Source organism: Columba livia, chromosome 1 (genome assembly GCF_036013475.1).
Source record: "Columba livia isolate bColLiv1 breed racing homer chromosome 1, bColLiv1.pat.W.v2, whole genome shotgun sequence".
In the NCBI taxonomy this organism is placed as follows: domain Eukaryota; kingdom Metazoa; phylum Chordata; class Aves; order Columbiformes; family Columbidae; genus Columba; species Columba livia.
In genome coordinates, this window is record NC_088602.1 from 57,137,594 (window position 1) to 57,164,346 (window position 26,753).

At 48.2% G+C, this 26,753-nt stretch overlaps 1 long non-coding RNA gene across 1 annotated transcript in view; it reads right to left on the minus strand.

The window, feature by feature from the left end:
* The window catches only part of LOC135579076 (uncharacterized), a 55,043-nt gene extending 30,343 nt beyond the window's left edge, over window positions 1–24,700 (minus strand). Inside the window, exons 1-2 of the long non-coding RNA XR_010471471.1 lie at window positions 24,091–24,700; window positions 23,291–23,350 (exon numbers count right to left, since the gene is read on the minus strand). This is a non-coding gene — a long non-coding RNA (uncharacterized LOC135579076). The remainder of the gene's footprint in view (window positions 1–23,290; window positions 23,351–24,090) is intronic.
* Between the last annotated feature and the right edge of the window lie 2,053 nt (window positions 24,701–26,753).

A 26,753-nucleotide genomic window follows, 5' to 3' on the forward strand; every position in this document is an offset into this window, starting at 1 on the left:
TACGAGCCAATAAAACGGAGTATCTGCTCCTCAGGCAGTAATTTCTGATTTCGAAAGGAGTTGGGAGGGGGGTGCGGTGGGCAAAAACGAAAACAAAAAATCAAACCCAACTTTGTATTTCGTGCATCCCATCGCTCCAATCCTCTCTTTTCCCACCTTCACCTCCCTCAGCTTCAGAGCATGGCAAAGCCCCGAGACGGGGCTACTTTTAACTACTACTTCAAAGATTAAAAAGAGGGGGAGAGGGGAATAAACACCCGTGAGGGCTGCATATTCTTTTCTATTTTTGCCACGGGGCTTGGGAGCTGCGCGCCCCACTCCCCGGGGAAGCCGGGGCAGAGATGAGCCCCGGCGGGGCGGGCAGGACTCCGAGTCGTTTTGGGGTGCTGGTATTTGGGCTTAATGGAAGGGAGGGGTTCCCCGTGGGGTCGAGAGGCGCCCGGCACGGTGGGAGGGGAGCCCGCAGCGCCCCCGGCGAATGAATGGATGGGTGAGTGGATGGATGGACAGACAGAGGGGTGGCCCCTGGCCCCGCGGGGACCGGAACAGCCCTGTGCAGTCCTGTGCTGCTACCGGGAGCCCGGGATATGGCAAGGAAGGAGAAAGGTAAAGGGAAAGAGAAAGGGAAGGGGAAAAGAAGGGAAAAGGGAAGGGATGCCTTAATCACACCCCTTACACCACTACCAGAACGCTTTATTCTGGCCACCCCCATGCCCCCCAGCACCCCTTCAGCCAGGACCCGCTGTCACCTGTGGCAAGGCCACCTACAGGGATGTACACACAGACACCAGCCCAGCACCAGTGGTGCCTGCAAGGGCCAGCAAAGAAATTAATGCCCTCCATATCCTTTACCCCTTCTTTCCCCCCCACAGCCCCCACTGGGTCTCCTTGTCCCCTCAGTGCACCCCAGGCCTCCCTTCACCTCCCAGCAGTGGGTGTCCCTCATTGGGAACAGGACTGGGGTGCTCTGCTCTGCATAACCAGGAGTAGAGGGAATAGGATGCAGAACAGAAATATCCTGCATATGCCCATACAGCAAGTAGGGGAGAGATCAGGTATCCTGACTGTGTTTGGGGCTATTGCTTCCCAGATAGGGTCTGGAGCTCCCAAATTTGTGATAGCAAAGCCAATACTGTGAGGTGTTGCTGAGACTGATGTCTTTAGAAATGCAAGAGATTCAATCCCTAGAGGTGTGGTAGGTGCCCATTGCCTCCTGGCATCATTTTGAGCTGATAATCCTGGTGAGTATAAGAAGCTCTAAATGCCTACGCTACATTTTTGGGCCCCTGAAATTTAAAGTGTGACTCCACATAGCTTTGGGTTTTATGCTAATGTTATTGAAGTTGTGATATCAAACACACGTACAACAGGAGTTTGTCAAAATGAAGCTTGCTGAATGTAAAAACCTTGTCCCCATGTGAGACATATGTGCAGTAGCCTAAAGATCTATGGGAGATACGTTCATGCGGCTGGAAAGACCTGGTCTAGGCTTCCTGATACCTGACTTCATTCCTGGCTCACTGTTGGAGTAGTCCCTAATGTATAGCAGTGTTTGTGCAGGTCTGGTGCACTATAGGATGCCACTGGAAACAATTCATGTCCAGTTCCTATGTAAAAACACAGCTTAGATGCAGTCAATAATGCATGTGTCACTGCAAATCTGACCATCACTGACAGCCCTGCCTCCAGTTTTGTCACCAAGAGCCCCATGGTTGGATAATGTGGAATTAAATACTTGCAAGTGAAGGGAAACAGGTTGCGAAGGATGTGCAAGGGCTGTCCAGTTATATCGCTGGTGTTGCTGTGTGAGAGCACAGGTGGGAGAACGAAATCACTTCCACTCTCTTCAAGCACAAATGCTTGGGCCACCAGTAAAAGGTTTGTGTTTTAAAATACCGAAAGCAGGTCCCCCAGGTCGTGGTACTTGCTCAGAGTACAGGAAAGAGCTGTGGTCTCTGCCCACAAAATGCTTCAGAAGGAGCTCACCTGGCAGAGATTGCCCATCCCTGCCTGCACAGCGGCAGTGCTGTCATCCTACCTCAGCACTGGGGTGACTGCTGGGGTACAAGCAAAAGCGTGCCTGCTCATTTGAAAGCATTCAGGCACTTTCAGCTCCACACCATGATGCTGTACTCAGAGACTGCTTAAAATACAAAGCAGGAAGAGACATCTATTCCTTCCTTTACAATCAAATCTTGGGGAGAAAAAAAACAAACAACCAAACAAAAAACATCCCCACACACAAAAGAGTCCCTCCTGAAAGAAACAGTCGGTCCTGTATTAATGTCAAAATCTCTATTGGTGCAGTTCTAAGATTTTGCAAGGACTTAAAAAAATCCAGAGTGCAACTGTATTAACTGACTTCACCATACAGATGAACAGGTGTCTAAGTTTTTGTTGACTCTTAAGGATATGTCCGATTTACAGAAAGTCACACAGTCAGTTCAGTGTAAATGTAAATATGTCTCTACATTGTAGCCATATTAGCAATTCTTTCTTTAGTGTTTATTCATAGCATTTGTTAAATGATATGATACATGAAGGTGATATGTACAGAGCAAGTTTGCTGTCAAAGCCTAGGGAAAGGAGTGTGTCTTTGTGCCTGGGTTTTCCTGAAGCACACACGTTCCCAAGTATAGGCAGACAGAGAAAATTGGAAGACTGTCCCATTTCACGTGGAGGGGAGATGTAAAGCGCTCTGCTCAGCTCCTGGCCTTGCTCCCCCTTACTGACATCAGCTTGTGTCAGATTTACCAGAAAACCCTGCTGCTGTAAGACTCCGTATGGGGGGGAAGGATAATAAACTTTTTTTTAATTGCTTGCCTGGCTATAAATTAGCATGCATTGGGCTATTTTTTTTTTTCTGTGAACAAAAGCACAATTGACGGTGAGGCTTAGGGAAAGCAGGGAGGGAGCTCTGAGCCCCAAGGATCCCCTGCGTATTGAACCTGAGCAGGGGGAGGCCTTGTCTGTGCCCAGAAGTGGAAGGGCACTGAGAAATACAACAATAGGGATTTTTATGTTTCACTGACCGTTTTTGCAGCTGCATCTTCCACCCACTCCTCCTCTCTCTCCCCCCGCCCCCATTATTTCATGTGAGAACTGAGTATGAATATAGAAGCTATGGCTTTCCCTCCTGCCACAGCCAACATGCATAAAACCGGGCCAGAGATCATCATAGGTCTGAGGTTAGTTTGTTATAACTCGGTGTTACGGGCAAAAGCAGAAATTGTTTTGTGCTTCTACACCATATTTTGTTACTGTTGTCACAGATGTAAGGACAGGGCCGAAGCCCACTGACTGACTTGTGGGTTCAACACAATTGTCTTTGCATCCCCCAGTGGCGTTTGAGGAGGAGCTGGCGGAACCCACTGAATTCTTCCTTTGCAGCTGCCCCTCCGTGCACACCTCACCTTCAGCCCTGGAATATCTGATACACCATCTCTTCCCATAGTAAAAGCTTGTGCAAGGTGATTTTTCTCCAGAGCTGTCTGTGCAAGCCCATATGCTACTGGTCCTCTGGTGCATCCAGTTACTGACCTGAACAAAGAGCCAGCTGCAAGTAAGAAGTAAATGGGCAGAGAACCACAGGTTGGAGAGGAAATGTTAACAGAGACATGGTCTAAGAGGTGGGGAAATACTGGTGGAGAGTGGCTGAGAAATGGCTGAGGGGTGCAGACAGAGATGCATGCCTGTCCTCTCATATGCTGCAGCGGAATCTTCTCTTGTTCTTGGTATCCATAGGCAGAAGGATAGCCAGAAATCAGTTTAATTCGCAGCAAAGAAAGTGTGAACATCTTCACTATTTGTAAACCAAAAAAATATATCAAATTGAAGACTAGCTGCAGAAGGAGATAAGTCATTAAAGGAAAGGGACGAGGTTTCTTTAGAGCAGGCTAGGTTAACATCTGCCATCAGACCTTCATGAAGGGGGTGGACTAGGTGAACCCTTTCTAGTAAATTTTATGTTATAGTATTTTTTTTTTTTAATGCTAGGAAATGCACAGACATGCAACCAAAAAAAGGGAGAAAGTGGAACCTCAGAAAATGAACAAGGGACGAATAGTCCTGCAGCTACACTTTGTCAAGCTGTGCTTGCACCTTAGTCTCCTGCCTAAACATGTATGGCAATGGACAGTTTCCACCTTTGAAAAATACTTTCCTTCCTTCTTTCCCTCATTCCTTCTTTTCTTCCTTCAAGGAAGGCCTACAACACTGCTATTTAGAGAGATGAAGTCTCTGTATTTTCATGTGGAGTCTTCCTGAGTTCTTCAATGTTCTTCTCATGTCAAGGCACCTTTGCCTCAGACTGTGGTGGGCTGGAAAACCCAGGTTAGGGTCTTGGAACAGGCAGGTACCCCACCTCACCCACCACACATTCACTTGTGGAGGTTGTCTGTCTCCTGAGGTACTTTACACTTACAAGGAGCCATGTGTGAAGGACCCTCTCCCATGAGCGTGTCCAACCCAGTAAACCCAGGAAATCCCAGTAGACGCTGAAGCTGTGACTGGGCGAGATGTGTTTCCTAACAGGTACTGAATTAATTTCATTTATCAGCAAAGCAGCAATGAATCCAGAGTGCCAACTCTTTCATGTTAAGGCACACTCCTCCTACTGACATTTGGTTTCTGACAGTGTTTGTACCCTTTTATACTTTTTTCTTTTTTTTTTTTTTCCTAGTTTGCATCTTACTTTAAAATAAATTTACCCCAGATGCAATAACATTTCCAAGAAGCAAATAATTCATTTCTCATTGTATTATAGAATGAGAAGAATGGAGCATTTGCAAAAATCATTAGAAGTCTCGCATTTGAACAAATTTCAAGTTAGTGTCCTATTATCCAGGGCTGTCAGGTATTATTTTGGGTGAGTTTTAAATTGGTGTGTTCTCTGCTGCTAGTATTAGAATTGTACAAAACCTCTTGTTTGCAGAGCTGTGAAATGCTTTAAAGGCACCAATTGAAATGACAAGGCATTGTCCAAATTGAAATTTATTTCCTCCAAAACAGTGTCCTGAACATCCAGGTGGTAATAAATATTTTTCAACCATGTACAAACTGTGAATTGTATTTTAAATTAAATCTCCACATTAAAATCTGCATTGCTGAACCTCCCGCTGGCAGTCACTGTTGTCCTGAAAAGTGACATCTTCCCTGGCACTGATGGGATGAGAGTTCTCACATGGACATTACCAAATTATTTCCTATCACTCTTTGGATATTGGAACTTTATAGCAACGTATATCTAAAAAATACAAAGGATGTGAGGTGTGTGAGGAACACAGGAAGAAGCTGCCTCAGGTTTTGTGGGGATAGGTGTTTTTGTCCTGACACACAAGGGTGGAAACTGTTTTACAAACCTCTATTAAAGCAGCATATTGCTGATGTCACAAATTATGTCATTTTTCAGCAAGCTGTTAGGTAGCAGCAGGATACTTAGAGGTCCCAATCTGAGTTCACAGCTTGAGGCCTCATCATCCATTGAAGTCAAGGAAATACTTCAGTCCCCTGGCCCTCTGTTTACAAATAATATATCAAGAATCAGGATGCCTACAAATGAACTTTCAGGCACTGAGCTAAAGGACAAAGGTTTGTGTATGTATATTCTATATGTATATATACCTACATGCTATATATACATGTATATGTGCATGCATGCATTTGTGCGTAGTATGACTGAAGTCTGCAGTTTGCCATCAGATGTTCCGTAAAGAAGCATTTATCATTCTTTCTTGCTATATAGAACTGATCCTTCATAACCTATTCTGCAGCCATTTCACACACAGAACCCCTACCACAGTTAGAGATATCTGCACAGAAAAGGGTGCAAAGTACTCCCATTCATTCCTCCTTTTTAAAATAGTGGAGCTCTTTTAATATCTCATGCTTATATAATATAAAAGAGCTCTGATTTTAAAAGATATACATAAGAAGATATTTATCTACAATGGAGTCAAGAGGATTGTGAAAAATAAAATAACAGGGTTGTCTAAACATATACCAATTAGTGCAGCAAAACAGCTAACTGGAGGTTCTCCTCATCTCCCAGATGAACCATAGTTACACACATATGTGTATTTCCTCCCAACCAGAGTGGAATATACCATCGTGTTCTCCTGACAGTGGATGTGTGTCTGGGATACAACAGCCTGTGTTAGAAGACATAAAATACATAGTATGTGACCTGAGGTTGTGAAACAACACAAGAGAAGGAATTAAATTCAAAGCTAATGGTGCCAGACTCATCAGTGGATGCTTTTACCTCCCCGCATATTAGAGCGAGCCAAAGACGTAGTGTCAAGGCACAGCTTTGAATTTCCTGACTTTTGCGAGTCTATTGACATCACTTCTCTAACAGAATGAGGGTAGTGGCAGGGAGATGGATTAGATGGCCAAACAAGACATTTTTATCCCCACAGTTTCTCCTGAAAATTATTCCAGTATTTTGCTAGCTATTTACTGACACCGTTGGCTGTAACTTTCTCTACTGGAAATGATATTACAGGGCTGTGGATTAGCTTTTCCTCTATAGTGTATCCCTGATTTAATTACCGCTGAAGCTATCCCCCACTATCTGCACAATAAATGCTGTTGCTTACAGAAACATGATTACAGGATTAAAGTTATTGGGCCCTCGCCCAGACAAACACGGTGACACAGCATAGCACTGGCACCTCTGAAAGCTACACTGACCTCAGGCATCTCTACATCAAAGGCCACGGCCACAATCTGAGCTTCATTAGCTTTCAAGGCTGAAGTTACAGGAGCACCACTTCCTCAGCCACTAATGGGAAACACTCTCCTCCATTTGCTGTTGAGGTGTTAAAAGTTCCTCTTAACATCGGTTACCGAGCTACAGCTTCACTGGTATCCCAGTAAAATAAAAATGACTTGTGGAGTGGGAGCTGAGTTCAAACTGGAAGGCTGGGTCGGACATCCCGTACTCACGCAAAGGGCGTTCCCCGGTTCAGGGATGCTTCGGGGGTGAGGACCGCAGGGTGGGGCACACCCCAAATCCCAGGCTGGGAGCTATAAGGAAATTCCCGCGGCTCCTGAAGGGTTTCATATGGCAGTAACCAACTGTTTGAGGTAGCTGAAGGACGCTCTGGTTTTCATTTGTAGGATGTGATGCAGATGGTTATGCAGACAGGGAGAGCTTGGTAGCTAGCTGCAGCTCGGAGCACATGCATTGTCAGGTCTGCACTCACGGTGAGAAAGCCGTGAATTGTGGTAAAAACTCCTCTACCTCACCTGGTTGATCTGCACCTACAAGGAGGAGACTTGGGAGGTAACATTTAATCCCACAGAGGGAGAAGATAGAGAGAGAACTACGAGGTACCAAAGCACTAGGTAGGATCAAGTTGAATTTTGGCTTCTAGGATACACTACCTATGTGGAAATCTCTCTCAAACTCAGTGCACCTCAGTTCCTCTTTAAACAGCTGGAACATTAGAATTTCCTCTGTCTTGTCTATTTGGACAATGCACTCTGCAACACAGCTCACCTCATTGTGTTTGCACAGTCCATCAAAGTCCTTAGGGGCTTACAGTCATTACCCTTCTTGAATAGTAATATACAAAGGATGAGGCTACATTATTGACTTCCACAAACAAACACAAGCTAAGTGGCTAGGTGGTGTGGAAGAAGGCCCAAAGTTTCATGGCTCTCTATCCAGAAGGGAGAGAAGAAATACTTGTTTCATGAAAATACTTGAGAACAGTAGGACATAGTCCACCACAGTAAGCATAGAGAACCAGGAACTGGCTTTACATGGGAACGAAATAACTGAAATACATCACTTGTATTAAAAGAACTCAGTAAGAGGGAAACGGAAAAGAGGTAGAGGGTTTGCACTGGAAGGTTTGCCTTTCTTTCTTCAATACAACTGACCTGCTCTGGTGCTTTGCTTATGGGATTGTTGTTTCTGTTTTCTAAGCTAGTGCTGAATAAAGTGGCTTTGCCCATGAGTCTGCAGGCTGGGCCAGCTGGATAAGGTGGGCTGGTCAGGTGCTGCCAGGGATAAAGCTAAGGAATTATAAGGCTGGCCTCTGGAGCTAAGCTGCTCCTTCTCTTCAGGAGGTAGGAGACTTGCCCAGGTCTGAGGAGCTCCTTTAGGCTGGAAGATTTAGTGGGCTCAGATATTAGCAGGATCACATGTCAGCTCCAGAGTTTTCTGCAGCTTGCATGTTTGATAAAGCTCAGAAGCTTGCTGCAGCTGGCAAGTTTAACTTAATCTCTTGGGTTTGTTCTGCCCTAAGCAGCCTGTTCATGTTGTCAGAGCTGATTTCAGTTTCCCAAGCTTTAGGCTGGGTTAGGAACTAAGACAAGATTAGAAACCAGAGTAAGAAGAATTCAGCTGATTTTCAGCTAAGCACCTTTACACCGCAAACAGAGATTTACAAAAAAGGCATTTATTTCCTAGAAGTTGTCACTGGATTTCCTTTTAAATTAAATTACCATAATTCAAAGAAATAGGAAATTCCTCCTTGTGTGTACATTTTTCATGAATTACTGATTCTTTCCAGGCTTTGCTTTTGCCACATGCCCAGGGCAGTGACCCCCAGCTCAGGCACTGCAACAGCTCTGACCAGTGATGGTTTAAGTATCGCAGCAGCCACTGCTGCTACAGCAGAAATCCAAGTCTTTTGCTTTGCAGACTTGGAAAGTATGTGGTGTTAATTAGAAGCACTCACTCCTCTTACTCAATAAGATCGGGGTGGTGTGTAGGCACAGAATGATCCAGGGAAGGTAAAGAGGGCACTTCTCCCTGTCAGCAGCTGCAGTGTTTACTAGCGTTTCACGTGACAGAGATGCAGCTCTATGATCATTTTCTTAACTTTCATCTTAATTTTCGTTATTTCCTCACCTGTCTTCCCCTTTGTGCCTGGGCAGCGTGTGAAGCGTAGTAGGGTAAGTGGACACAAGAAAGGATGACAGTCATGTTGTGATCCATAAAAAGGCATTGTTCTTTAGAGGTGATGCACACCAGTTTTTAGTGTGACTCTCACGTTGCCACTAGTGATTATTGCCTTACTGATTTCAAGGTGCTCAGGGCTTTGTAGGAGGGTCTGATCCAAAACCCAGAGAGGTTTACAGGAATTCCAGGCTGAGGGAAGCTCAGAAAACATAGCTATTAAAAGATCCAGAAATGCAGATTTCTAAGATGGTTTCTAAATAAGAAAATAAAATGGGAGTAAAAAAAAAACACAGCATCTTTCTTCCTCTGGCTTGCCAGCATGCTTTGATGGAAAACAGGGAGGTTTTTGGGAACGCTCGTTTGGGAACGCTCGTTCCAGCCTCCTGTTCATAAGTAGCAGGAAGGCCTGTCAAACCTGTCAAACTCCTTGAGCTCCTGGGGTTTACAGACTTCTCTCAGCTACCCCAAGCAAAACCACAATCCCATAAAGAAGCCTTTTCAGTAAAACCTTCTGCCATTTGCCTGAAGCCAACAAATCACTCATTAAAAAAAAAAAAAATCTATTTATCGTTTGGAAACGTCCCTTCCCCCTGTGCTCACTCTCTCCTGGTGAAGCCCCGAGTGATGGCCTTGCAGAAGCAGTTTTCTGCAGGAACCTGCCACCTCAGGGTACATCAGAGCCCAAAATCTGCAGTTCGTACAGAGACCAACATCTGACTGGTCTAAGAAGAGCGTGGCTTGGGTAAGGACTGCAGAAAAGACCACCTGGCTTCAGTCAGAGCTCAAGATCACTGTAGGATGGCTTGCATTCATTCCCATCCCTTGCCTCTTGGTGGACTTTTCTGAGCTGATTCACCCCATCTAGCTGCCAAGGTGCACACTCCACACTGTTTGCTAAGAGGTTTAGAAGAGACATCCAGGATGTCTGGTCTTTGCCCTTCCTTTTGTTCCCTTCCTTGCTGCATCCTTTCCCTGCAAGCTGCTGTGAAAACCAAAGCTCCCAGTTCTCTGCCACCAGTCCCAGCCTTTGTCCTCATGCTGCACCCTTTGGTGCCAGTTTCCAGACTCATCCCCATCCCTGTCCCACCAGCTGATGGAAAATTGCAGCACCGCTGATCCAAGGCTCTGGCTGGCCACAGCATGAACCTCTACAGTTCTTGGGACCAGCACTAGGTTATGGTGTCTCGTACAGTGACAGAAAAAATGTAGCCCCAAAGGAAGAGGGCAGATGTGAAACAGCAGCCACTTTAGGAGGCATCATTTGATTTATTGGAATATAGTTGCAGGGGCACATTCTCCCCTGGGTGATATGCCTGACCACGGGTTTGTCAGCTATTTTTCCACATAATTTTGGGCTTGTACCAACTGGCATATGTCTTTGGCAATTATCTGACTAGATGTATGTCAAATCATATTGTTTGATTTATAGGTGGCAGATCAGAGGACAAGACAGCATTGCTGAGAGTAACAGGATCCTACTCAAAGACCATCACGGCAGAACCATAGCAACACCATAATAAATAAAACAGTGATTACTCAATGGGAGCAAAAAGTGGCAACTTCAAGCTGCAGTTTATTCACAGTATGGGAGACGTGCTCTGGCAAGAGTAAAGCAGTCATCAATACATGTATCATAAGGGCAGAAGTGTAGCAGAAGCAAAAGTCTGTTGACAACTCAGTAAACAATGATATCATGAAGACTGAAGCAAAACTTAGAACATACCCTGAAATACAGGTTTTGGATGCTGGCACTTAGCCTATGCTATGAGCTGAAATCTTGTTTCATTTTACATCTATTTTAACTTAGCATGCAAAAATCCACCTATGGCCACCACATTCAACTCGTGAAAAACCAAAATCAGATTTAAGGCCTAGTTTTCCAAGATGTATTCATGTGTAGCAAAGACTATTTTTTTCCGCATCCTCAGAAATAGCTAAAGACTATTCAGTAGAGGCTGCAGTGGTCATACTATGTGAGAAAGAAAGAAAGAGTACATGGACAATATTAGACTTGTTCTTCTCCAGAGTGCAAAATAGGAAAACAAAGCAAAAGGGAGAGAAGAATAATCTGAGACACTTCCTTAGGACCTAGAGCTTAGGACCTAGAGCTACTGACTCCACAAGAAGCCAAGCAGAAGGACAGAAAACATTAATTAATCTTTATTTTCTTAGCCAAGTTCCCATGAATTGGGAACACAATACACATTTCAAGATAAGATTCAGCCACAACCATAGATTTTGCTCGGAAGTGGTGCATATCCCTATATGTTAAAAAACAGATACAACTACTATACTTGCTGATTTTATATATGTACCTATGTGAAAGAATATGAATGTAGCAAGAAAACTGACAGGAATAGTTAAGAAGCAGTATAAAAATTGTTGCCCATCTTGAATCTCTTTCTCTTAATGTTTCACGCTTTTCTAATTTAAGAACATCCTTTGTAGTTCGGGATGAATAATGGCCATCAAGCCAGAAATCCTGTTTCCAAGGGTGCGTGTGCTGGATGCCTAAAGAAAAGGATAAGGGCATACGCTGACACTTCCAATGTGCTTCTACAGCTCACTCACCTTCTCTATCTGTCAAGGACACCAAGGTTTCCTAGCTCATTGCACTGTCTCAGACCCTGCACCGACAGTCATCTGTATTTTGCAAGGACTGAGGTACTTACAAAAAGTGCACAAAACTAACAATTAGGACAAACTATCCATTTATCTGTGACCTGAGCAAATAAGATGAGCAGTCACCAAGACACACTTGTGTGGAAGTCTGTGCTTTGGATGTTAAGCCCCATTTTTTAGTATATCCAGGCTTGAAAAGCAACAGGGGAAAGTTGGAAAAGCTTTCATAGTTAAGATGAAAATTAGAAATGTCCTCAAAATTGTATTTATGAGAAAAAAAATAGCCAGTACTTTGCCTCAGGTTCATGCATGATGTACTAAAACTGAGGAGGGACATACAAGTGGATTAGGGGGAAGCAGAACAAATCTCAGGACTGTTCATTTCGTCTAGGAAAGAGTTGAGAGGATACACAAACCTGATGCACGCTTGAGGCAGCCGTGTTGGCTCCTGCTCCACTGGAAAGAGAAACGTTTGCCACATGGAAGCAGAAAACATTGGCAGGAAAATAACTTTAATTTGCAAACTTGAAAAGGAGTATTGAAAGCAGGAAAAAACAAAAGGGGAGGAGAGGAATAACATTCACCTGGACTCTCTGATTTCGCCTTCAGGCTCTGCCCCTATGATAAGTATGTTTGAAAGTAATTGATTGGTGAAAGAGAGCGTAAAGGTAACTTCTGAATGCAAGATAGGGAAAAAGCGTGTGCACCTGTCACCTGTGAGCCAGGATGAGGATGAGACAGGATTCCCTGGAGAAAGGCAGCGCAGCTCTCCCATACCAGTTACCAGCACAGAGACCTGGCTGGCATTGTAGATGTATGCAGCATGCATATGTTACTACACACTTATATCCTGGGAAAAGGCAGTGAAAGATGCCCCAGCTGTAGCATGCATTCTACAAATGCTTCTCCTTCTACATTTCTCCTGGTCTGGGCTTTGTGTCAGCCCAGAGAGAAAGACAAGACATATTTATATGTAGCCAGTGCCATGAGTCACAAAACCTTATGAGACGTTTTGTCTCATCTACAGCCTTCCACGCCTCTTGTCATTTGCCTCCAGAGCCTAATGGAAACCTGCCCTGGATGGTATGTTCGTTCTTATTGTTTCAATTTCCTTGCCTTTTATTTATTTCCCTTGCCTTTCAAGAGCCGTTCGGAGGTCCCATTACTTCCTGCTGACCAGGGAAGGCTATGAGAACAAGTAGTTATAGTGGATTAAAATATACACACTATCACAAGAAAAACAGAGGGAAGGGGGCGGGCGACTTGCTTAGCAAAGGGTGATGGAAGTCATGGGACAGAGAGCTGCCAGAAATACTGAAGTGGGTTTTTATGTCAAGACTTGTTTTAGACTTGATCTCTGCAAGAAACAGACCTTCTGAATTCTTCCCATGGCAGTACTGCAACTTGAACCTGCATATATTGAATCAGTTCAATGTTTCCTTTAGATGTGAAATAAAAGTTTGTTTGACAAAAATGCAAATGATCATTCGTGGCAGGGTGGATTCCTCCTGCCTGTACTGATGGAGGAGCCAGTGGGTGTTACAGCAGAAAGAGGAGAGCTTGCACACAATATGATTCCCCTCTGCAGCAAAGGTGCTACGTTGGCCATTGTCTCCAAGGAAGACAAGATTTTTGCTAAAACAATGGACATCATTAGCCCCCCATCTCTAGGACAAATTAACCCTGTGGTCCATGCTTGACCTAGGCTACAGCAGATTGTATCTGCTGTATTTGGAAATTTTCCTTTCTAGCATCTGTTAAAAAATTACTAGCAGGTGCTGAAAATTGTGGCCTCCAACCCAGAGACCTGGAGCCAAAATACCAGAGGGGAAAAAGTCACTTCTTGACAACCGCCTGACTCCAGGGCTGGATGAGCCAGAGAGACAATCTGCTGCTATGGGAGATGCCAGATCAGAGGAGAGAAGTGGTAGCACCTCATGCAATTAGTCTAATTTCTTTTTTTTTTTGAAGCTACAAGTGGCAAGGGCCGATTCCTTGCCTCTGTGAAGTTGTAAGCCTGGTCTGGTGCTATAAAAGAGTTAGGCCAGCTTGCAGATGACCAAAAAGCTTAGACTACCTGTGTAGCACCCAGAATAACAAACTGAAGTCATTTAACATTTGCTATGTAAATGGCACACTGCTATGTATATATATCCCAGTGAACACAGGAGAATAAATTCTTGCATGCCATGTAATTACACACACACTCATGTAAAAATGAGCTGATATAAAATAAATATGCATCTAGCTGTGCCTACGCCTGTTCCAGTCTCCACTACAGGGTTATTGCATTGCCAATGTGTTGACATAAAAATGCAGTTTTATGGATTACATTTAAATAGAAATGTGTGAAAAGGGATTTTGTTTTGGCTACAGCCCAGTCTCTTAATATAATTATAATTACTATTTTTACTACTACTGCTACTACTACTACCACAGCGAATCGGGAGCCCCCTTGGTTCTACCTGTGGTACAAATAGCAAGAACAAACCTGACCTAAAAAACAGGGGAGCTGAAATAGGGGTAGAGGCAACATGACTTCTCCATGCTGGAGTAACAAGACAAGAAGTGGATGTAGAATTTACAACTCTCAAATTCTAGTCCTCATTGTGGCCTTGGCGTTCTCTGCCGTGATTTCATACATGGCTTTCTCAGGGAAGATAAGCAGGGGGAGGCGGGGGTGGGAAATACTCTACTGATGCAATGAGGAGAGTGTTTTTTGTTAATATTAGGATGGCTCTGTTCTGCCTTTTGCAGCAGAGATGGAGAAACCATCTGTGCGGGTTGTCCTGGGTAGCCAGGGCTGGTGGCCGGTGGCCATGGCCATGGTGGCTGCTGCTGGACAGTTTCCCAACGACACAGCCACCGTCATGGTCGCAACTATGCAGCAGAGGTAGCAGCTTGCTCGGGTTGCAGATGTGATGTCAAATGTGTGGAGGTAGGAGCTGAGCCAGCATCTCTTTTCCCCTTTCTTTTTTCACCTGTCTGCCTTTATTATGGGTGTAGCACAAGTCATCGTGTGGTGCTCCAGCCTGAAAATCAGAAATACATCTCTTCTATTCACTCCTTGACAGTTCATCGATGTAGAAGAGTTTTCTAAAAATCTCTGCCAGGATAAAGAAATGCACTTTCAAGTGCCGTTTTAGGTGTTTCCAAGATCTCTTGTCATTTCATGCCAGGGTCTGCCAGGTGCTCTATGAAAAAGTCTCTTAAAGTGCCACTTTCTTTCTGATGCTGATCTTAAACGGGACAGATGCACAGCCCATGCAGCCGGGAAGCATCCCACCACGACCATTGCTCTTTACGAGCCATGCTTGTTCAGAGGTAGCTATTTTCTGCCAGCTCAGGGGCTCAAAAAATGAAACAAAATAAAATGAAACTGTCCCCCACCTCAGAAAGAAATATTTTGAGGGGAAGGGGTAGAAAATGCAGTGTGAGCCTACCCAGCAAACAACAGTGGGCTCAGGAGGACTGGGAAAGCTGTTTGCCAGGAGGCCAAATGGTTTGCCTGTATCTCTGGGCAAAAGAGATGTTATTTGGTGCTTGAAATCATTTAAAGAAAACAAAGGATGACTGCTACATGCCTGCCCACGATAGTCTGGAGCACTACGCTGTTGTGGGATATTTCTGCCAACCAAACGGCAGCAAAATACCAGCGCGTAGAGCAGGGCAAGCTGGTTGCACACAGGGGTGCCTGCGGGACCAGCCTCCGACAGCTCGGCACGCACTCGCTAACGCATCGAACCCTGAGGAAGGGAGGACGCCATTCTCATTACCTCTATTTTACAGGTGTTGAAAGGAAGTTTGGGGAGATTTACCAGCCCAGGGAGTCTGTCAGGGCCGAGATGAGTGGTTATGGGTCCCAGCTCTCAGCTTCATGTGTAGACTGTGCCTCTTGGGGCAGATTTGGGGGAAGATTTTTATTTCTCTGACACAGGAGAGAAAAAAAACACCTTCCAGCTTCCACTAAGGGAATTATGCCATGTTGATTTGTCTTAAGGGCACTGTTAGGATTAGCCAAGTTAGAAATCCATACTGTCAATTAAAATTTAATATTGTCCCGAAGAGACACAGAAGAAAATAGGCTTTTGCAAGGAAGAATAACCAAGTTTGCACAACAGTGATCAGACACATGAAGCATCATTTTGAAAGAAGTTCTTTAAATGATCCTGCTCTGCTTTTGGTGGGTGTCCATGTAGGAATACACATCAAGTTATTTGCATGTATACAAACAAACATCCCCCACACCTTGGTCTACGCTACCCCGAATACTGCTCTAGTTTCAGACTTTCTCTTTCCAGCCATCCAGCATCAATCCTGTACTGAGCACCTTTGACTTCAGGAGGATCGTGAATATTTTCTACTTCTTCACCGTCTTTCAAAGGCAGTCACAACCACAAAAATTAAACCTCAGGGAAGGCGGGGGGAGAAAATCTCTGCATGCACAAGCAGAGCCCCACCTGCCAGTTATCTGCTCTCCTTTGTGCTTTGAAGAGGCATCTCACCTCTTAGAAGGGAAACAAGTTTGTCACGGAGGGAGATGTGGTTAGTAATTCTGTCTGTGCTTCCCTCGCCTCCTCTGAGCTCAGGATGCCGTGGGCCCAGCGCTCCCTCCTGTGCTGCACAAAGAGAGAGCCAGTTCTGAACCAGACCAACTCCCTGGCATCCCTGGGGTACCCATGTACCCACATTTCCCAAACCAGCCTTTTAAAATGTAGCGCTGGTGGCTGAAGAGATGGTTAGCCAGCAGTGGCTAGGCTGTGACAGAAATGTGAGTTTACAACCTGGCAACAGAGGTTTGGCTCCAAAATGTAATATATCCCATTAAAATCTCTGTGCTCAAAGGCAGACTCGAGGTTTAAATAATCTTTGATTGCAAGATAATATCCTGAATGTATTTCAGTTTTACTGAAGTTTAGTATACGAGCTGTTTCTGGCCCTTCTCAGCTATAGGAGATATTCTCCCATCACCCTGCTTGCTGCTTTTAATGCCACCTCTGTTACTAACACCTGCTGTAGAGGCAGGAGCATCTCTTGGCAAACTAAACCTGCACACTCTGAGCAGTCAGAATCTGAACATGCATAGAGCACATGAAGTAATTGTTAATGCATAGCATGTCCCCTCTGGTCATTTAAAGAAATTATTGACACCACCACCAAGAAATGAACCAGGTGCCACTCCAATGGTTGAGACCCTATAGGTAGGTGTAAATTATCAGAGTGCTTCAAAATTTTGAAACCTTCCAAAAACAAAAGAATAATCACGTAGTGTTGGTTGTAAATACGTGTGCATGCACATAAATGTCTGTGTATGTACATGTATGCACACCTTAATGTTTGCACACCGTAATGTTGTGACCTTAATAATTTGTTTTAAATAGCATGTAAAGGATCCCTATAGCATCTACATATGTATATCCAAGTTTCACACTTGCTGTGCCAATTCTTATTGCCACATATTCTACAAATTGCTTCTGGAAAAGTGTAATCCTGGTTTTACCTCTGTGTTTTAAAAATAATTTCCCCATGTATTATCTCTTCACAGCTTTATACATTTATGCTTTTACTCTCCAAATGCCTTGACTAGAATGCTATATCCCTGAACAGAAATATATTCCCCCCTGCTATTTTTCTGCAGGAGCCTAGTTCATTCAGAAACAAGGAAAAAAATACGAATGATTGTTTTTAAATTCCCTGACGCGCAGAGCTCAGACAAGCCACAGATGCAAATGTGGAAAGCAAATCTACTGCTGGCTTTAGGAAATGGCTGGGTTCACTGCACTTGTAAGCAAGCACCTTTATTTAGGCATGATTGTAAGCTGCCATTTTGATATAATCCTTGTTTTTCTGGACCAGGTACGCTGTAGCTGGCATAACAAATCTACTGTACCTCACTGTAATACCCAGCCATCAATCAATCACCCTCTGCCAGCGCAGATCTCGCTCCCAGAGCCAGCAGCCGTGGACAAGGCTGCACATCCATGTCACTGTTCCTTTTGTCATTGGGGAGCACCAGGGCCCCACAACAGCCCAGCAAATGATACCACTGTCCTCTGCAAGTTGGGAATTTGATGTCAGCGTGGAGGATCCTGAGCTGGAAGGTGCTGGGCCACGTCAAAGCGTGGGCACTGCTTCAAGTGGTGCATGAGTGGACCATGGGGTCTTTTTCTCAGGAGGTGAAGGTGACTCTCTTTGAAGGAGCACACAGAAGGTGATACGCAAAAATGCACATCCCTCTCCCCGGGAAGGTCACAGGGGCTGCCTGGGGACCAGCACAGGTTCTCTGCACACTCGTGGCTTTTCAGCATTACCCCCACATCTGGACTGGCTCTGTCCCTGCCCAGCCAGAGGATGGGACAGTTGTTCCTCCCCACCTCTGTCCTTGCCGGTTTGACAGACCCACAGGTCCTCTGGAGAGAGGGGAAGTTGCAAGTGATGCTTCTGGCAGGACAGCAGGTAAGATAGGCTTGACCTGGGCAGGAAAGCATGATTTGGCCCCATCTTTTCTGAAGCTCAGAGAATCCTTTTCTTTAAAAAAAAAAAAAATCCTCCACACACCCCCTTCTAATTTAATTTAGATCCAATAAATGGGCATTGTAAAATACTTAGTTCCTCAATAAATGGGAAGCTCAGAAAAGAAGGGAGCAATGCCTTGACTCCTAGGAAACTCAGGACTCCACTTCTTAAGTGGCAAAGTAATATAAAAAAAGCAAACACTACAAAACAAGCCATTCATATATAGCCATATCTCTCGTTAAAGGGGACCTTGCTGTCACTCTGCACCCTGGGGTCTGTGTGGTGACAAGGAGTTGGTTGTGTCCTTGGAGAGCTCAAGGGAGAAGGCGGCTGAATGCCAGCAGCATCGCCTTCCTTTCAAGGTTGCTTTTTCTTTCCCCTTATATCCTCGAAAAATCCCTGTGGATTTTACTTTCCTAATGAGCATGATCTGAGGGTATTTGGATGATATCAGTGTCCATGTGAAGGGGAGGTATGGGAGCCAGGTGTGTGTATGTGCATGTGTTATCTGTCTGTAACAGGTTTTTAGTTGTGGTTGCAGAAATGGTCTTTCCTTGGGGAAGGCAAAACGCAGAACTGGAGCAGCCTAGAGGTGGATAAACTCGTACTTTACAGTGACTTAAGAAACAACTAATGTGGCTCCATTTAAATGGCTATAAAATGCTGCTAAATGCTTCATTTGCCAGCTCATGAACTTCTTGGAGAACTGGGGCTGTTCACCTTCCTGCTTCACTACCCCACTGGAAGAGCTCTCTGCCCCTATTTCGTGTATATTTGGGCTTAAGATCTTCCCGTTCCCCCTGCTTTCTGCTTAAGAGTAGCCTGGTGTGGGATTGCATCCACCCAGCCCAAAGCTTCACCTCCATGCACTCTCTGGCAGGCTCTTTCCCCTGGGAAGGTCCCGGGTGCCATCTGTGAGTGTTAAACCCCACAAGTACATTTCCAGCAATCAGGGTAGGTTAAGGTCACTCCTGGGTTATATGTCTCTGACCTCTGCATGATGCATCAAATGGCAAATGCATCTGGCATATAAACATTGCCAACTAGAGAACAGAAATGTTAAGTCCTGCTGAAGTAAATGGGGAAAGAGAGGAAGATCTTAGTCAAATCCGACGCAGATTGCTCTGAGCTCTCAGTTGGGTGATGGTGCAGCATAAAATAAACAAAGGTTCCCAGGGATTGCATGATGAACAGTTTAAGGGGGACTTTTTTCTGTGCTAGAGAACAGGAGGAAAAAAAGATCCAAGGGCTGTCCCCAACAGTGAGGCACTCTTGGGTATGGCTATTGAAGCCAGCGGCTGGTGCTGCTCTGGCTCTCCACCAGCAAACTTGGAATCTGAAAAGCTGCTCTGGGCCAAGACTGCCTTCCTGTCCTGCAAGAAATGAGAACATAAAAGCCTAAAGAAAGTCACCTGCTAGAGGATCTGGGCTGGGGTGAAGTCAAGGCAGCAAGCCACTATACTTGGCCTGGCCTGGCCCTCAGTGAGCTGGGGCTGGGACCACATCTGTGCCTAAGCCTAAACTGGATTTGGTTGGTTTGTGCTTGGTTATGATTTTGAAATAGAAGTTTTATGCTACCACAGAGAGTCTGCATTTTTGTGGATTCAAATATTCCTTAATTAGGTGTTGTCTGTTAGCAGAATGAAAATAAGGCTTTTATTTCATTTTACTTCACCATTTTCATTTACTCCTTTTTGTGTATAATAACTGGGTAGGGGAATGTTGAACAGCTACTGTAAAATATTTTGTAGCACAGTTGCAGCTTTCAAACATCTATCTGCTGTCCAGATTGGTGATGATGGGTGCTTGGGGAGCCCCTTCCAGATTTGGGAGAGGGAAGAGCTTTGTACTGTTGAAACTCCTTTCCTTGCCCGTTTCCCAGAGGAGACAGCTTTCTTCCTCCTTATTAAAGATGAAAAGGGTCGGCTGCGAGAGGGTGCAGCCCCCAATAAATGTATATTAACTCCCTGCCAGCCATTAACAGCGCCAGCTTCAGTGGCTGCTGGGTTGCTAGTCCAAGAGGGCATAGCGGAGAGGTGCGAGCAGGGCAAGCAGGGCCAGGCAGGAGAAGCAGGAACAAGCAGGACGGGCAGGACAAGCACAGGCAGACACAAGCAAGGACGGGCAGGAGCAGTTGTGGCCGGATAGGACGCGCGGCGGGGGCCGGAGCCAGGGACCGGGGGTGGCCTCGGGACAGCAGCAGTGCTCCCCACCCACCCAAACGGCGTTCCCTCTGTAAAATATGCCCCGGCTAGGAATCTGCCCCCGGTTCCATAAAACCCCACGGGAAGGGGTAGGACCCGCAGGCAGGTGCTGCTGTTGTTGCCCACGCAATTCCTGTCACCCAGGGGATCCGACATGCTGACTCCCCCCGCTTGCCTTGCACCCAGCCCAGTTTTCTTCCCCGCACCTCCTCAGCTGTGCAAAGCCCAGGGCCGTCCCACCATTTCCGTTCCCACGCCCTAAAATTACACCCCACAAACGTCCCGGCTCCGCGGCCCTGGACGAACTGCCACGGAGGGTGAGGGCAGGAGCACCTTAAGCTTGGTCACTCTCCTGGCTCCGAGCCCAAGCGGGAAGGGGAGAAGGTAGCAGAACTCCCGCCCCAACCCTATCCCTTCCCCCCTCAACCCTACCTCCCCCCTCCCAGCAAAATAAGCTTTTGCCTCTTTAAAGTTTGGGGTTTGGGCTGTGTCCTACTTCCTCCTGCCCGGCAGGAAGAGAGCTCCTGAGCTGGAAACGCTCTCCGCCGCCGCGCAACCTCCGCTGCCGCTCACCGCCTCCCCCATGCTACCGTGGGAAAACACCCACTTATCGCAGCTCGGGGCCGAGCTCGCCGTGCTCGGCTTTTGGGGCGGACGGTTTCGAGCAGAAGAGATTGGATATGTTTGATATGCACTTAAGCACCTTAATATTAAAAACGTAGCAATTAAAAACACGCCGCACGCCGGTTGCTCTGGGCAAGTAAAGCACCTCTTTCCCCCGATATTTTTTTTACGCTATTTATGTGAACCTACCGAAATCCTCGGCACTTGCGCGTTTCCTGTTTGCCCTCTCACCCCTCCTCCCGCGTATTTTTATCACCTGTATCGAAGGGCCCCGCAGCCGCCCCAGCGGCTCTGCCGTGCCCCGGCTCTGGGGCGGAGGTGGACGCACAACGGCACCCACTCTGCAATGCCACCGGCCCCTCCGCTTTGGTCCTTGCAGCCGGGCGAGTTTCCGTGCCCCACTCCCCCACGGCCCGGGCCGGGGCCGACGGAGACTCGCCGCCTCCGACGAAGTGCCCGATTGCAAGTGAGGGACGACTCGGCCGCGGGTGACATCTGCACCCTCGCTTGCACCTGCCTTGTCCCGGGCCCGGGCTCTTGCCGCGACGAGGGTGAAAATTAAGGATCAGGCCCCTCCGGGCGATAGGACCCGACCCGGGCACGCACCGGCGGGGATGTTCGTCCCGTTCACCTCGGCAGGTTTCCGTGGGGAAGGACCGAGTCGACAGTGGGGCGGAGGGGTGGGGGAGCCCCTTTGCAGGTGAACAGCCGAAATGTGGACCGGAAGTAGAGTTGTCTCCAGAGAGGGCCGAGAGACGGTACGCTCCCCATGTGTGGCTATATACAGCCTTACCCGCTCCCTCGGCCTTGGATTTTCCCATAGGTACCTGCCTCCGTTCCCACCCGCGACTGCCCGGGGCGGGTGAGCCCGGGAGTTTGCAGGTGTGCAGGTCCACCCTAACGGCCTTCAGCCGCAACCCACCACTGCAGGGAAGGGAGCGGGCGGCGGACAGACAGCCCTAAAACCGTCCCGGCTCCCCAAACCACAGCCCGCCTGGCGGACGCATTGCAGGGAGCTAGCCCAACCCGGGGGGGGCTGCAAAGCACCTCTGCCCCCGAGGCTTCCTGGTGCTCCTCACCGTGCCGGCGGGCCCGGCAAAGGGCCCGGCCTCGGTGCGCAGCGACGCGGATACTGCGGCTTCTGTGGTGAGAGAGAACGGATGGGGCTGTCGCCTGGGGGCAGCCGTGGGGCGCCCCACGCGTGGAGCCGCCTCCCTGTGGGGGGCCGCAATGGCAAGGCGCTGGCTGAGGGGAAAAGCGAGGAGGCCTGGTTGGTTATAGGGGAGTTATTCTTCTCCCACCCCCACGGGGGTCGCTTTCACCCCACATCCGAGGCGGCTTTCCCTGCCCCTTACCCGTTCCTTTCCTGCCCTGAAGCCCCCGAAACGAAAACTTCCTATCTGCCCGCCCCCGCCTCCGCCTCCTGCAGCGCCGAGCCCCGCTGGTCCCCCCCAAACACACCCACGCACACCCACGACCTGCCCGACTCCGTGCAGACGACTCGCAGCCGCAGCCCCTTTCGTGCCCTTCGAGCCACCGAGCATCTCCCTTTTGTCCTGCCTGAGGATGACCCATTTCCTCCCTTTCCCCCTTTTCCCCGCTTTGGCCCCGGCCTTGGTCCCACCCTCCCGTCCCTCCACCCTCCTGCCGGCTGCACGCCTCAGGGACCGTGGCGGTCCCCGCTCCTCCGTCCCGCACTCGGCTGTGCGCAGCGGGGTCGGCGGCCCGGGGCGGGGCGGGGGGGGTGGGGAGGTCAGGGCGGGGGTGCACAGGGAATCGGCGCCTCGTCCGCGATGTGTTTGTTTTCCTTTCCCCCCTGAACGCTAGATTAAGACGTGAAGATTACACTTTTATTGTGGCGGCCGAATAATACCACGAGTCAACACACACAGCAAACAAAAGTGCTTGTAGTACACGGCCAACCCCGCTGGGAACCGGGCTGCGGGCTGCTGCAAAAATCAAGCTCTTCAGTGCTAATTACAAATAAATGATGATGTGCTCACTAAGTAATTGATTTAATGAAGTTCCTATGAAACTATTAAAACCGGGTAGAGGTCAGGCTGGAGACGCCCCAGAGCGCCCATTGTGGGATGTTTAACTCCGCCAATCTCCTCGGAAAGACATCGGGGCTAATAGGTGAAGTCACAGCTGGTTCGGGCTGACTTTTGCAGCACCGGCACTGGCCTCCCCAAACTCGCCAAGCGGCCCGCACCGCAAGTTTGGGGAGGCGAGTTCCCCTGGCACACCCCCGGCCCACTGCCTCCACCCCCACCCCTCCCCGCATTCCTTCTTCCGGGGGGCGGCTGTTCGCCCCCTCCCAGCCAGGAGCCCCCGGCGCGACGCACCCCGCCCCGATCCCTCCCTGGGTGCCCATCCCCGTCCCGTCGGGGCTGCGCTGGGTACTCACTCGCTCGGCCCGGCCGCCTCGCTTGCACCTCAACCAGGCGCCTCCGCGGTTCTCCCCAGCCTAATTAAAAAGGGGGGAAGTGGAGCTCTGAACTTGTGTCTACCACTACAGGGCGGCTGTAATTCCACCCCCCCCAAGTCCCGACTTCCCCCCCCGCACACTCACACACACACTTCTTGAAGAAACTTAAGCTAGGATGCCAGGTAGGGTGCTTGGGAGATTTTGGCAAGGTGCCTGGAAGGGGATGCGTGCCCATTTTTCCTTGAAGGGTTTTCTTGTTCGAAAGGCCATTTAGAGCGCTTTAGACGGGCTCGCCGTGTGAAAGGAGGAGGAGGAGGAGAGGGGGAACACAGACATTAAAAAAAAAAAAAAAAAAGAGAGAGAGAGAGAAAAGAAGAAGAAGAAAATCCGGCTATTGGATTTCTCAGCCCCACGCTCGGCTCTCCCCCTCCTGGGGCAGAGCGGAGTGGAGGTGGCCCCTCGCCTCCCCCCTCCCCCCCGCCCCATTTAGGGGGCCTCTAAGCCGACCCCAGCTCTGAGCACGCTTTGTGGATGGTGGGTCCTCGCTGACCTCCGGGGGTTCCACCCCACTCCGCCTGCCAAAGGACCCTTCTGTGCCCCCTTCCTTTTAACGCCAGTGCTTTTGGCGGGTTGTTAGCGAGTCGGGGAGAAAAGGGGAGCCGCCCCCCAGTTTTCGCCCAGCTGTTGGCATTTGCTGAGTGGGGAGGCGATGCCCCCCACGGGCAACGCCCCTCTCGGCTTCCAGCGCTTTCAGGGGGGGTGGGAGGCAAGCTACTCACCAGGGCTCGAACAGCGCCCCCGACGGCCAGGGCAAGAGGGACGAGGGGCGCAAGGACGGGGCCCGAGAACGGCTTCTCCCCGAAATACGAGGTGCCTCCGTTCTCCCCGCGTAGCGGGGAGCAGCAAGTCCCTAAATATGGGAAGATAGATGAGGGGTGACGTGCCCCGTCGGGTGTCCCCAAGCCCGTTTGTCCCTCTCCATGTGGCTTCCGGGGGCTCTGCCCTCGTCCACACCGCTGTCCGCTGTACAAGTCGGGAGTGTCCGAGGCGGGGCCGGGTGCACTTGAGAGGGTGTGGGGGGGCCACAAATGCAAGCGACAGGCGTGCGGCCGGGGTACAGCCGGGAATGTGCACAGGCAAACGCTACGGCTCCCCACGCAAGCACGCGTGGGCTCGCATACGGGGCAGCCGCGGGACCAAATGGCCTGAGACGGCTCCTCCTGTTCACTTGCAGGGTTTTGGGGAGGGCTGCTTTTTCTTTTTTTTCTCTCTCTCTTTTTTTTTTTTTTTTTTTTAGAAAACGATTAATTTGAAACAAATTAAGCTCTCCCGCCTCTTGTTTGCCAAACAGGCTGTTGGCAATGTGCAAATAGGCTTTCACCCCGGCGCGGTGCCCCTGCTCCCCTCCCTGCCGCCCGGCCTCCAGAGCCGGCCACCGCACCCTCCTCGGCCCCTGCCCCACCGCCTCCGTCCCCTCCTGGCCCTGCAACACCGCCCGGTTGCTATCTCCCCCTTGCCCTTAATGCACGATCCGGGTTTCTCTTCAGCCTCGAAATAAGAAGTGACACATGCACCACTAAACCAACGTGTGGGGAAAGCTCGCGGTTGAGAGGTGCTATTGACGGGAGCGCTGCGAAGAGACAAAGCTGGGGGCTAGTGGAATCAGATGCAGCCCTTAATTAACACCATCTTAAATAGTCCAACAGGCACTGAAGACAAAGTTGAAGAAAGACTTTAAGGCTGAGTGCCCCTCGACAAGCTCTTTTTTTTCCCCTCGTGTCATTCAATATTTAATGCACTGTGCTTGTAATGCTACTACTGGTGCTCCTTTCTCAGCAAGTACATTATTTTTTCACGGTGCCCATGGCCAGGGAAAACCCTTTAGGCAAAGAAAATCAAAATGTTTGTTGTTTTGGATGACTTATAACTCTTGTTTAACACAAGCACTTTCAAGAAAGTATAACAGGCGCAGCCTCTAAAGCAAACAACGAAATCCTTGTGACAGAGTCGGACACAAAAAGCACATTGTGTTACGGACTATCCCTTTTCTCTCCTGCTAGATGGGTGCCTGTCTGAGGCTGAACACCACGATGCCATTTTACTTTTGAACTATTGTTTTTGAGTTATGCCATGTGGTCAAAAGGAGAAGAAGGGAGGTTGTTTCCAAGCTCATAAGACAAACGAGTTGCCTTTCATTGAACTACCCCAGAGCTCCTTTAAAACGAGGTTTAAATGTCACCTCCATGTTTTTAATGGACACAGGGCTTCAGGGGCGACCCTTCAAAGCGCCTTCGTAATAAACGACCCTTATTAAATATGTCTCTGCCTGGGAAAATCACTTGGCAAAGGAGGAAAAGAAAAAAAAGGGGGGGGGGGAGGAGCGGGGCGGGGGGGGGTAAGGAGAGACACGGCGCTGCCGGAGGAGCTCCAGCCGGGGCCGGGACGGAGCGGAGGAGCGGTCCCGCTCCGGATGCCCGCGGCAGGGCGGGGCGGGGGGGGAGGGGGGTACACCCGCCTTCCCCCTCGTCCCAAACCCCCTTTCCTCCCTCCGACCCCCACCCCCCCAAAAGAAAAAAGAAAAAAAAAAGAGGCTGAGTGAAAGGTTGGGGTGTTTTCCTCCTGACTTCTTTTTGTCCTTAGGAGAGCGGCGTCTGCGAGTCTGAGCTGGGAAGTTACTGATTTGCAGGCTGCATGTTAAGGCAGCCCATGTAAGTAATTTCTGCGGGCATCCCGGCAAAGGAGAACAAATCGTTGACAAAGGCGAGCCCTTTCAATTCAGCAGCGTCGTTAGGGAAACCAAAAAGTATTCTTCCTATAATAAGTTCCACTTCAAAGGATTTCTCATTCAACGGTGACTGCTTCGCACTTTTATTAAGTCCGGGCTTTTTCACTTGGCGGAATCATCTGTTTGGTTATTTTTCATCGTGTTTATTTTTCACCATTCACACAGTACTTGTATTAAATAAACAAAGAACAATCGCTCTGCAAATAAAAGTGCTTAGGTAGTGGAAAGAAAAAAAAGAGGAGAGCAGAGGATGAGCTGGAGCTTCTTCTCCTCGTATTTGTTTGTTTGTTTATCTGCTGAAGTTGGGGGGGGGGGTCCTAAAAAAGAGGAGGGGAGCGGGGGTTGGGAGAGAGGCCAAAAAAAAAATATGAGACGTTCTGATGAACTGAAAATTGACTGCGCTAACACGGCATGAAACTAAAGGTCAATGCAACTGTATCTTAATAGAGTGTCTCGAATCGAGGTGGACTATTTTAAATGCAGCTTGATTTTGCTGCGCTCATTGCCATAGCAATCCTAACGCTCCATGTTGATGTACCATAAAAGCAGTAGTTTGAATTTCAAAGAACCTGCCTTTGAACTTCTCCCTGCCTGATTAGGCACTTGCGTGGTGTGTGTGTGAATGCGGGAGCGTGGTTGTGTGTGCCGGCGGGACGC